Raw genomic sequence first — 12,719 nt, forward strand, 5'->3', positions numbered from 1 at the left:
CAAGAAGATAAGCAGATGCCAGCACCATGCTTCCTGTAAGCTGGCAGAACCATGAGTAAACTAAACCTTTTTTTTAAATAAGTTACCCAATCTCAGGTATTTTTTATAGCAATGTGAGAATGCACTAGCACATATAAGTTACCACTTAAATTATCGTTCAAATATAAAAGCATAGTAAAGCTGACATTAAGCCTCAAGCATACAAGTTCACAGAAAATTTGTCACACAAGGACCCACATTACAACAGAAGCAGAAATTCATACTGCTTTAAGAGATAACAGAGGCTGGGTGTGGTGGCCCATGCCTATAATGCCAGCACTTTGGGAGGCCAAGGCAGGAGGATCGTTTGAGCCCAGGAGTTCAAGACCAGCCTGGGCAACACAGTGAGACCTTGTCTCTATAAAAAATAAAAAAATTAGCCATGGCCCAGGTGTGGCTCACACCTGTAATCCTAGCACTTTGAGAGGCCGAGGGGGGGTGGATCACTTGAGGATAGGAGTTCAAAATCAGCCTGGCCAACATGGTGAAACCCCATCTCTACTAAAAATACAAAAAATTAGCCAGGTGTGCCGATGCATGTCTGTAATCCCAGCTACTTGGGAGGCTGAGGGAGGAGAATCGCTTGAACCCAGGAGGCAGAGGTTGCAGCGAGCTGAGATCACACCATTGCACTCCAATCTGTGTGACAGAGTGAGACTCTGTTTCAAAAAAAGAAACAACCACATGTGGTGGCATGCGCTTATGGTCCCAGGTACTTGGGAGGCTTAGGTTGGAGGATGGCTAGGACCTGGGAAGTTGAGGCTGCAGCAAGCTATGATTGTGCCACTGCACTCCAGCCTAGGCAACAGAGTGAGACCATGTCTCAAAAGAAAAAAGAAAAAAGAGAGAGGGAGCAATATCAGAAGGTATCAAACATGTAAGTAAAATCCAAATAAAAGAACCAAAGAAAAGAGAAATAGAAACTATTTCAATTACAACTCAGAACTAAATTCCTAGAAAATATTAATATGACGTGAAAGCATGCTAATATATTTATTTTGCAAGGGTAATAATATGGATTTGACAACTTTAAATAGGGAGAAAATAAATAAACTTATGGTGTTATCAATCGGGAGACAGAAATTATACCAATAATTTATCAGGATTTTTTTTTTTTTTTGAGACAGAGTCTCACTCTTGTTGCCCAGGCTGGAGTGCAATGGTGCAATCTCAGATCACTACAACCTCCGCAGCTCAGGTTCAAAGCGATTCTCCTGCCTCAGCCTCCCGAGTCGCTGGGAGTACAGGTGACTGCCACCACCACACGTGGCTAACATTTTGTATTTTTAGTAGAGACAGGGTTTCACCACATTGGCCAGGCTGGTCTCGAACTCCCGACCTCAGGTGATCCACTCGCCTTGGCCTCCCAAAGTGCTGGGCTTACAGGCATGAGCCACTGCATCCAGCAGGAAAAATTGAATATAAAGTTTGCTAACTAATAAAACATGGTTAACTATTAAGACATATAAAGGATAACTCTAAAGAATACCAGAACCTGGGCACAAGGGCTCATGCCTGTAATCCCAGCATTTTAGGAGGCCAAGGTGGGAGGATTACTTGAGCCCAGGTGTTCAAGAACAGCTTAGGCAACATAATGAGACACCATCTCTACAAATAATAAAAAAATAGCCAGGCATAGTGGTACATACCTGTAGTCTCAGCTACTCAGGAGGCTGAGGTTAGAGGATAGTTTGAACCTAGGAGGTTGAAGCTGTGGTGAATCATGATTGTATCACTGCACTCCAGCTTAGGTAACAGAGTGAGACCATTTCTAAAAATCAAAAAAAAAAAAAAAAAAAAGCAGCTGGATGCAGTGGCTAGCACCTGTAATCCCAGCTACTTGGGAGGCTGAGGCAGGAGGATCACTTGAGGTCAGGAGTTGGAGACTGTCCTGGGCAACTTAGCAAGATCTCCATCTCTAAAAAGAAAAAAGAAAAGGAAGAAGAAGAAAAAGCAAATGTAAACAGCATGACTACCTCTAAGGCTGAGGGAGAACATCCAAGGGAGTAACAAACTTGGAAGAGATCTCAACCCTGAGGCTAAAATTCAGACCCCCTTGGAGAGGTTGGGGCTGTAGCTAGATGGCAGAGAAATGATATGTGTAAATGGCAGAGGAATTCACTGGAGTGCTGCAGCTAGAGGTGGTGTGCAGCTGCAGGTGGGGATGGTGAGCTGGAAGCCATCTACTAAGGTGAGGTGGAAGCTTCCTGGAGAGTGAGTGCCAATGGGACTCCATAGGTGACGCCATAAGAACAAGATCTAGAACAAGGAGATCTAGGAAGGGCAGCTACTGCCTCTGCTATGCCTGCAGTGTCTCTCTAGTGCCCTCTGCTGATAGGTCTAACACTGCACCAGCTGGCAAATGAGAAATGTTCATGGGATCCAGATCCAGATCAGTAACTCCAAACGAGAAAAAGAAAGACTGCTTTGGACTAAGGAGCAATAAATTGATAATTGGCACAGTGTTACCCTACCTTTTTTTTTTTCCCCATTCACGGCTATACTGTCAATATCCATTCATGCTCTATATGTATGATTATTGGACATTCTATTTTGATACACTCCCTGGTTTTCTTTTCCTTTCATTGTTTTGGGGCTATTTTATAGCTCTGTAAGTTGTAGAAAACTAATAACAGTGCAAAGGATTTTAGTTCATAGAAATGAAAATTATTTGTGTCTGGTGGAATATAGTAGATTAACCACCCTGTGGTTAGATCATTTTCCATCTTTTAAATAAATGCATTCTAGCATTCCTTGTTGCCTGTTTACATGTGGTTTTTTGAATTATCCTTTGATCTAGTTGTAACATCTTACTGGTTCCCTCATTAATTAATGAGGTAAATAAAACCTATCACACATATTCATTTTGTATTTGTATGTGATTTATAATTTACCTTCTAAAAAATTATACTTGAAATAAGCGAGTCACAAAATGGCAAATATTGTGTGATTCCACTTGTATGAGGTGCCTGGCATAGTCAAATTCATAGAGGACAGAAAGTAGAACAGTGGTTGTCAGGGCCTGGAGGGCAGGAAGGAAAGAATGAGGAGTTATTGCTTAATGGGTACAGAATTTCAGTTTGGGAGGATGAAAATGTTCTAGAGATGGGTGGTGGTGATGGTTGCACAACAATATGAATGTACTTCATGCCAGTGACTGTACACTTAAAAATGATTAAAATGATAAATTTTACATTATGCATATTTTACTACAATTTTAAAAATTAAAATAAAAAAATTTTAATACTGAGTTTATTAATTGCTTTTCAAATTTAGTCACAGTTTACTAAATAGTCTGTTAGCTAAAGTCTAAATTGTAAAGTTAACCTCCAACAACTTGTATATTAAATCATGGGGGAAAAAATAAAATGGCTAACATTTAAAAATAAACACATATTACAAGCAAAGAGAAAATATGTAGCCAACCTACTACAGCCCTGTTTTTTTTTTTTTTTTTTTTTTTGAGACGGAGTCTTGCTCTGTTGCCCAGGCTGGAGTGCAGTGGCACGATCTCGGCTCACTGCAAGCTCCACCTCCCGGGTTCACGCCATTCTCCTGCCTCAGCCTCTCCGAGTAGCTGGGACTACAGGCGCCTGCCACCACGCCCGGCTAATTTTTTTTTTTGTATTTTTAGTACAGACGGGGTTTCACCGTGGTCTCGATCTCCTGACCTCGTGATCCGCCCGCCTCGGCCTCCCAAAGTGCTGGCATTACAGGCTTGAGCCACCGCGCCCAGCCGAGCCCTGTTCTTTAACTGATGAGGAGGCCATGGTTGATATTTATGACCTTCTTCTGCTACCTAATCTGTATTCCCTTTGCCCTCAGCCAGAAGCTCAGCTGGTCAGGTGTCTTAGTGGAGTGACCTAAACTTTCATTTCTAAATTGTCTGAGTCTTAATATTCCAGCCTCTATTTTTTGTGTGTGTGTGACAGTTTTCAGTTAATATTTTTTCTTGGGCATTGATACGGTTTAAATTTGTCCTCCAAAGTTTTTATGTTGAAAACTGTTTTTATGAGAAGGAGTTTCACTCTTGTTGCCCAGGCTAGAGTGCAATGGCGCGATCTCGGCTCACCACAACCTCCACCTCCAAGGTTCAAATGATTCTCCTGCCTCAGCCTCTGGAGTAGCTGGGATTACAGGCATGTGCCACCATGCCTGGTTAATTTTGTATTTTTAGTAGAGACGGGGTTTCTCCATGTTGGTTAGGCTGGTCTGGAACTCCCGACCTCAGGAGTGATCCACCTGCCTTGGTGTGCTGGGATTATAGACGTGAGCTGCCCTGGCCTCTCGAAGTGCTGGGATTATAGACACGAGCCACCACGCCCAGCCATATATTGGAAACTTAATCCCCAATACAACAGTACTATGTTAAAAGGTAGGACTTTTAAGAGGTGATTAGGTGGCCGGGCGCGGTGGCTCACGCCTGTAATCCCAGCACTTTGGGAGGCCGAGGTGGGCGGATCACGAGGTCAGGAGATCGAGACCATCCTGGCTAACACAGTGAAACCCCGTCTCTACTAAAAAATACAAAAAATTAGTGGCGGGTGCCTGTAGTCCCAGCTACTCAGGAGGCTGAGGCAGAAGAATGGCGGGAAACTGGGAGGTGGAGCTTGCAGTGCACTGAGATCGTGCCACTGCACTCCAGCCTGGGCAACAGAGCAAGACTCCTCCTCCTCCTCCTCCTCAAAAAAAAAAAAAAAAAAAAAAGTGGTGATTAGGTAATGGGAACTCTACCCTCATGAATGGATTAATGTTGTTATCAAAGGAGTGTGTTAGTTACTGAGGGAGTGGTTTGGTTATAAATGTGAATTTGTTCCCCTTTTGCTCTTGAGCATGCTCTCTAGCCCTGGGATGCCTTCCACCATGTTGTGATGCAGCAAGAAGGCCCTCACCAGATGAAGGCTCACAATCTTTGACTTCCTAGCCTCCAGAACTGCAAGCTAAATAATTTCTTCTATTTACAAATGATCTAGTTTGTGGCATTCTTATTATAACAGCACAAAATGGATTAAAACAAAAAGTTGGTACCAAGATTGGAGTTGTTGCTATAAGAAATACTTGAAAATGTGGAAGTAGCTTTGGAACTGGGTAATAGGTAGAGGCTAAAAAGATCTGGAGCAGCAGGCTAGAAAAAGACTAGATTGCTGTAAATGGAGTATTAAGGGTGATTCTGGTGAGGGCTCAGAAGAAGAGGAGAGCTGCAGGGAAGGGCTGAGACTAATTATAGATTACTTAAGTGACCATGATTAGAATGGTGGAAATATGGACAGCAGAGGCCAATCTGTTGAAGTCTTACATGGAAAAGAGGAATACCTTATTGGAAACCGGAGTAAAGGCCATCCCTGTTATGAAATGGCAAAGAACTTGGCTGAGTTGTGTTCATGCCCTGGACTTTACGGAAGGCAGAATTTAAGAGTGACAAGCTAGGATATCTGATGGAAGAGGTTTTTTCTTGTTGTTGTTTTTAAGACAGGATCTTGCTCTGTCACCCAGGCTGGAATGCAGTGGTGTGATCATAGCTCATTGCAGCCTCAAACTCCTGGGCTCAAGCAATTCTCCCAGCTCAGCCTCCTGAGTAGCTGGGACTACAGATGCACTCCCCAACACCCAGATAATTTTTAAATTTTTTGTAGAAACAGGGTCTCACTTTGCTGCCCAGGCTGGTTTTGAACTCCTGGGCTCAACTGAACTCCCTGCCTTGGCTTCCTAAAGTGCAGGTGTTATAGTTGTTAGCCACCACACCCAGCTGGGTAAAATAAATTTCTAAGAAAAATATTTTTAGGATCTGTGTAGCTACTTTTAACCATATACAGTAAGATATAAGAGGAAATAAATGACTTAAGATGGAATTCATAATTTAAAAAGAAGCAGAATGGGGCCAGGCGCAGTAGCTCATGCCTGTAATCCAAGCACTTTGGGATGCTGAGACAGGCGGATCACTTGAGGTCAGGACTTCAAGACCAGCCTGGCCAACATGGTGAAACCCCATCTCTACTAAAAATACAAAAAAATTAGCCAAGACTGGTGGTGCATGCCTGTAATCCCAGCTACTCAGGAGGCTGAGGCAGGAGAATCACTTGAACTTGGGAGGTAGAGGTTGCAGTTAGTCAAAATCATGCCACTGCACTCCAACCTGGGTGACAGAGCAAGACTCCTTCTCAAAAAAAAAAAAAAAAAGAAAGAAAAGAAAAAAAGAAAAAAAAAGCAGAATGGATGGAAAGATTTGAAAAATTTCAGCCTGGTCATGTAAAAAATGAAAAAGTGTGTTCAAGAGTTCAAGAGAGAATACTAAGGATATGGCCAAGTGACCATTTGCTAAGGAGTTTAGTACATATAGAATAAAAAAGGAGAGAAAAGGATCTCTCTCTCTCTCTCCCCCCCACCTCTCCTAGAGCTGGGATACTCTCCTCCTCTTGCCTTTGGACATCAGAATTCCAGGCTCTCTGATTATGGGACTCCAGGACTTACACCAATGCCCCCAGGTTTTCAGGCCTTTGGCCTTGGACTGAGTATTACACTATCAGCTTCCCTGGCTCTGAGGATTTTGAACTTGGACTGAGTCACACTACCAGCATCTTAGGGCCTCCAGCTTGCAGATGGCCTGTCATGGGATTTCTCAGTCTCCATAATCACGTGAGCCAATTCCTCTAATAAATCTCCCCATATCACGCGCGTGCACACACACACACACACACACAACACACGGTTGGTTCCGTCTCTCTGGAGAACCCTGACTAATACAGGCATGGAAGTATTAAGAGATGTCCCAGGAAATCCCCTGGGTTCCATACATAGTTCTGTTTGTACTCGTGGTTTAGCAGTAACCTAAGTTCCCCTTTGGTAATTGGGAGCAATCACCAGCAGTATAGAAACCACTTATTCTACCTGTTGATTTGTGACATAAGCAGCCCAAGACGGTCAGGTGATATCTTCATCTTCCAGTGTAGTGGACTGGACATATTGTTATATTTCTAATGGAAACATTTCTCTCTTGAGAACAAAAACTTTCACATCAGCAAGTCTTAGAGTTGCCAGGATAGGAAGAAACATTTTATAAGTGGGTTATTTGATACAGTAGTGAAAGGAGCCACTCTCACTCATACTCCTTGATTCCTGGACTCTTGTTCTGGCTGTGGAGGAGATGGCACTACATCACGGTCTCTGATTCAAAGCATATACAGCATCTTCTAAGTCAGAATCCGATCTTTAAAAGTGTGGTTTCGGCCGGGCGCGGTGGCTCAAGCCTGTAATCCCAGCACTTTGGGAGGCCAAGGCGGGCGGATCACGAGGTCAGGAGATCAAGACCATCCTGGCTAACACGGTGAAACCCCATCTCTACTAAAAAAAAAATACAAAAAAAAATTAGCCGGGCGTGTTGGCGGGTGCCTGTAGTCCCAGCTACTTGGGAGGCTGAGGCAGGAGAATGGCGTGAACCCAGGAGGCGGAGCTTGCAGTGAGCCAAGATCAGGCCACTGCACTCCAGCTTGGGGGACAGAGCAAGACTCCGTCTCAAAAAAAAAAAAAAAAAAGTATGGTTGCACATCTGGCACTGCTGTGGTCTAAATGTTTATGCCCCCCCCCCCAAATTCATATGTTGAAATCCTTACCCACAAGGTGATAGTATTTGGAAGTGGGGCCTTTGGGAGATGATTAGGTCAGGAGGGCATAGCCCTCATGAATGGGATTAGTGCCCTTATAAATAAAAAAAGGATTGAGAGAGACCTGTCACCCCTTCTGCCATGTGACGTTAGAGTGAAAAGAAGGCTGTCTATCCAGAAGAGACATCTCACCAGACACAGAAATGGATGCTACCTTGATCTTGCATTGCATAATGACATATTGGTCAATGATGGATGGTCCCATATGATTATAGTAGAGTTGAAAAATTCCTATACCTACTGATAGTGCAACACATTATCTTTTCTATGTTTATACAAATACTTATCATTTCAACTGCCAATGGTATTCAGTACAGCAGCATGCTGTAAAGGTTTGTAGCCTAGGAGCAACAGGTTATCTCGCATGGCCTAGGGGCATAGGAGGCTATACCATCTAGGTTTGTGTAAGCACAGTCTAAGATGTTCACAATGACAAAATCACCTAACAACACACTTCTTAGAAGGTATTCTTGTTTCTATGTGATACATGACTGTAAATTCCTTCCTTCCTTTCTTTTTCTTTCTCTTCCTCCCTCCCTCCCTTCCTTCTTCCCTCCTTCCTTCCCTTCTCCTTCCTCCCTCCCTCCCCCTCTCTCTTCCCTCCCTCTCTCCCTTTCTTTTTCTTTCTCTCTTTCTTTCTTTCTTTTATTTTTCTTTCTTTTTCTTCTTTCTTTCTCTTTCTTTCTCTCCCTTTCTCTCTCTCTCTCTCTCTCTCTCTCTCTCTCTCTCTTCCTCTCTTTCTCTCTCTCCTTCCTTCCTTCTTTCCTTCCTTCCTCTCTTTCTCTCTTTCCTCTTTTTTGAAGACAGGGTCTGATTCTGCTGCCCCGGGTGCAGTGAAGTGGCATGATCATAGCTCACTGCAGCCTCGAATTCCTGGGCTCAAGGGATTCATTCACCTCAACCTCCTGAATAGGAAGGGCTACAGGCACACGCCACCAAGCCCAGCTAATTTTGTTATTTTTTTGTAGAAATGGTGTCTTACTATGTTAGCCCAGGCTGGTCTCAAACTCCTGGCCTTAAGAAATCTTCCCACCTTGGCCTCCCAGTGTTAGGATTGTAGGCTTGAGCCATCACACTCAGCCGTGATTGTAAATTTCTCTTGTTTATAAACCACCTAGTCCATAGTATTTTCTTATTGGAGCTCAAACAGACTAAGACAGGCAGCATAAATGAGTTTTCAGTAAGCAATTTTGCCTTTAAGTTAGGGGAGCCACTTCTAGATGATGCAGTATCCGTATTCTATAAACATGAGTTCACTGCTGTATTCCCATTACCATGAAATGAGTTTCTTGAGCAGAAGCAGTGTTCTGTGGAATACCATGATGGTGGACAAGGTATTCTGAGTCTGTGGAGGTTCTGGCAGAATCATTATGAATAGAAAAGGCATTTATACCCAGAATGTGTCAATTCTAACGAGAATAATTTCTGCCCTCTCAGTAATGGAAGAGTTCCAGTATAATCAGCCTGCTACCAGACAGCTGCTAATCATATGGCAATGGTGCCATATCAGGGGTCAGTGTTGGCATCTGCTGTTGGCAGATAAGGTGCTCAGCAATAGTGTCAGCCTGGCTAACCTTGGTTAGGAGCTTCAGGAGAAGCTGTTGTTGAGTCCATGTCTAGCCTCCATTCCTGCCATCATGACCACTTTATTCATGTGCCCACTGAGTAAACAATGAGTGTCTGGAAAAAGTTTTTTTTTTTTTTTTTTTTGCATCCACATAGTATGTCATTTTGTCCTTTTGGTTATTCAGAGCATCCTCTGCTGTGAATTTCCCTTGATGAGCATTCACATAGACACACATGTCTTTGCAGTCTATGTCCTTTCCAAGAGGTGCATCAACATACCTATTCCCCATACTTCTTTGTCACCAGTCTTTCAATCAGCTTCCTTCTTTGACCATCCAACCAAATTCTTAGCAACTGCACATAAATCAATGGAAGTACATACTTCTGTCCTCTTGTTTCAGACAAAGTAGATGTATTACTTTCCTAGGGCTGCTGTAACAAATGACAACAAACCAAGTGCCTTAAAGCAACAGAAATGTATTGTCTCATAGTTCTGGAGGCCAGAAGTCTGAAAGCAAAATGTCATCAGGCCATGCTGTCTCTCAACCCTCTAGGGGAGAATTGTTCATTCCCTCTTCCTAGCTTCTGGTGGTTGCTGGCACTCCCTGGTGTTCCTTAGCTTGTAGACATATCACTGCAACCTCTGTCTCCATCATCACATGGCATTTTCCTTGTATATCTGAGTCCAAATTTCCCTCTTCTTTTTTATTTATTTTTTTCTTTTGAGACGGAGTTTCAGTCTTGTTGCCCAGGCTGGAGTGTAATGGTACAATCTCGGCTCACCGCAACCTCCGTCTCCCGGGTTCAAGCGATTCTCCTGCCTCAGCCTTCCGAGTAGCTGGGATTACAGGCATGCGCCACCATGCCCAGCTAATTTTGTATTTTTAGTAGAGATGGGGTTTCTTTCTCCATGTTCGTCAGGCTGGTCTTGAACTCCCGACCTCAAGTGATCCGCCTGCCTCAGCCTCCCAAAGTGCTGGGATTACAGGGCATTAACCACCGTGCCCAGCCTTCCCTCTTTTAAGTACGTCATTGAATTAAGGCCTACCCTAAAGCCATATGACTTCATCTTTACATCTGCTGTGACTCTATTTCTGAATAATCACATTCACAGGTTTTGGGTGGACATGGAAGTAGCCTGATGGGAAGAGTCAGAACCTAAGGGGGCTAGGAGGATATCCGTTCATGGAAATGGCCCAGCACTGGTGCTGGAGCCCAAGAAAGGAGAGGAAGTCATCCATACATGGGAGCAACCTGGTGTGGGGAGTCAGAACTGGAGTGGGTGATGGAGGGTGCTTATATAAGGGGGCAGCTCAGAGAACACAAGAGCACAAATAGTATGGGAGGGCTTTCACCCACGAGCCTGTGGTGGCCTAGTATTGCATATCAGAATACAATGAGGTGAGGAGGATGTCTGCATGGGGAGGGAATGGAAGAGGTGATGGGAGGTTGGTCATATTCAGGAAGATTAACATATTCAGGTAAATTAGTATGTCAAAGATAATGAGGGTCAGGTTTCTCAGTGTCAGAGAAGGGATTAAAGTATAGAAATAGAGAAAACTAGTCATCCCTCCCCGCAGTGAGCCTGTTTGCATTGACTGCCCAGAGTCTGCAAATCCTCCACTCCAAGCCTGTCCAGACTCCCCCGACCCCAGCTTTCTCTCCTTTGAAAACACTAAGAATAATGTCACTGCATCAGTTTTTATTAGAGCCAATCACCTATCATGCCTGGAACAGGGATCGTACCCAGATTGCCCTCAGTTCCAATAATCACCAAGTGCACATCTATAAGAAGAACGGAGCCGGGCGCTGTGGCTCAGGCCTATAATCCCAGCACTTTGAGAGGCCTCGGCAGGTGGATCACGAGGTCAGGAGTTTAAGACCAGCCTGGCCAACATGGTGAAACCCCATCTCTACCAAAAATACAAAAATTAGCTGGGCGTGGTGGCGGGCACCTGTAATCCCAGCTACTCGGGAGGCTGAGGCAGGAAAATTGCTGGTACCCAAGAGGTGGAGGTTGCAATGAGCCGAGATCGTGCCACTGCACTCCAGCCTGGGCGATAAAGCTAGACTGTGTCTCAAAAAAAAAAAAAGGAAGAAGAAGAACGAGAGCCGGTGGGTGAAAGCTCATGAACTCAAGGAGCACAACAGACATATCACAGGTATTGACTGGGCTCCCAAGAGCGACCGCATCATCACTTGCGGGGCAGACCACAATGCCTAAGTCTGGAGTCAGAAAGATGGTGTCTGTAAGCCAACCCTGGTGAGCCTGAGAATTAACTGTGCAGCTACTTTTGTGAAGTAGTCCCCACTAGAGAACAAATTTGCTGTGGGAAGTGGAGCACGATTCATTTCTGTTTGTTACTTTGAGTCTGAAAATGACTGGTGGGTGAGCAAGCACATTAAAAAGCCAATTCGCTCCACAGTCCTCAGCTTGGATTGCCATCCCAACAACGTTTTGCTGGCAGCAGGATCATGTGACTTCAAATGCAGACTCTTTTCTGCCTACATGAAAGAAGTGGATGACAGCTACTCGGGAGGCTGAGGCAGGAGAATGGCGTGAACCTGGGAGAGTTCGTAGTGAGCCGAGATCGTGCCACTGCACTCCAGCCTGGGTGACAGAGGGAGACTCTGTCTCAAAAAAAAAAAAAAAAAAGTGGATGAAAAGCCAGTCAGTATGCACCGGGGCAGCAAGATACTCTTTGGGCAGCTGATGTCAGAGTTAGGTGGCAGTGGCACTGGTGGCTGGGTCCACGGGGTCAGCTTCTCTGCCAGTGGGAGCCGCCTGGTCTGGGTCAGCCACAACAGCACCGTGTCTGTTGCTGATGCCTCAAAAAGTGTGCAGGTCTCACACGGAGTTCCTGCCGCTCCTGAGTGTTTCATTTGTCTCAGAGAACAGCGTGGTGGCTGCTGGCCATGACTGCCCCCCATGACTGCTGCCCAACGCTCTTTACGATGACCGAGGTTGCCTGACCTTCATCTCCAAGTTGGACATTCCAAAACAGAGCATCCAACGCAACATGTCTGTCATGAATGCTTTCGCAACATGGACAAGAGGGCCACGACTGAGGACTGCAACACGGCCTTGGAGATGCTGCACCCACATAGCATCACTCAAGTCTCTATGAGGTGGGCAAGCAAGATTGTTGCAAATTTTGCACTACTGGCATCGATGGAGCCATGACAATTTGGAATTTCAAGACTCTCCAGTCTTCCATGCAGGGCCTCTGGATGTGAAACTGAGTGAGCTTCCGCCATCCAGCACAACAAACTGTGGAAGATCACAGCTGTGCTGTGGCATGATGGTGAGGAAGCCAGCCCCAAGGAAACACTGAGAACACATATCACGCCAATACTGTGTGGTTTTGTTTGAATATAAAATTGGTTAAAGTGTTGGTTTTTTAAAAGCAGTGCTTTTTTTTTTTTATTGTGACTTCATTCCATTTTTGACCAAAG

The 12,719-nt window shown here is 44.6% G+C and overlaps 1 pseudogene; it reads left to right on the plus strand.

Annotated features, from left to right (window-relative positions):
- Positions 1 to 10,506: 10,506 nt before the first annotated feature.
- On the plus strand, positions 10,507 to 12,500 carry LOC129491600 (actin-related protein 2/3 complex subunit 1A-like; annotated as a pseudogene).
- Positions 12,501 to 12,719: the final 219 nt, after the last annotated feature.

This window comes from Symphalangus syndactylus, chromosome 10 (assembly GCF_028878055.3).
Source record: "Symphalangus syndactylus isolate Jambi chromosome 10, NHGRI_mSymSyn1-v2.1_pri, whole genome shotgun sequence".
Lineage (NCBI taxonomy): Eukaryota > Metazoa > Chordata > Mammalia > Primates > Hylobatidae > Symphalangus > Symphalangus syndactylus.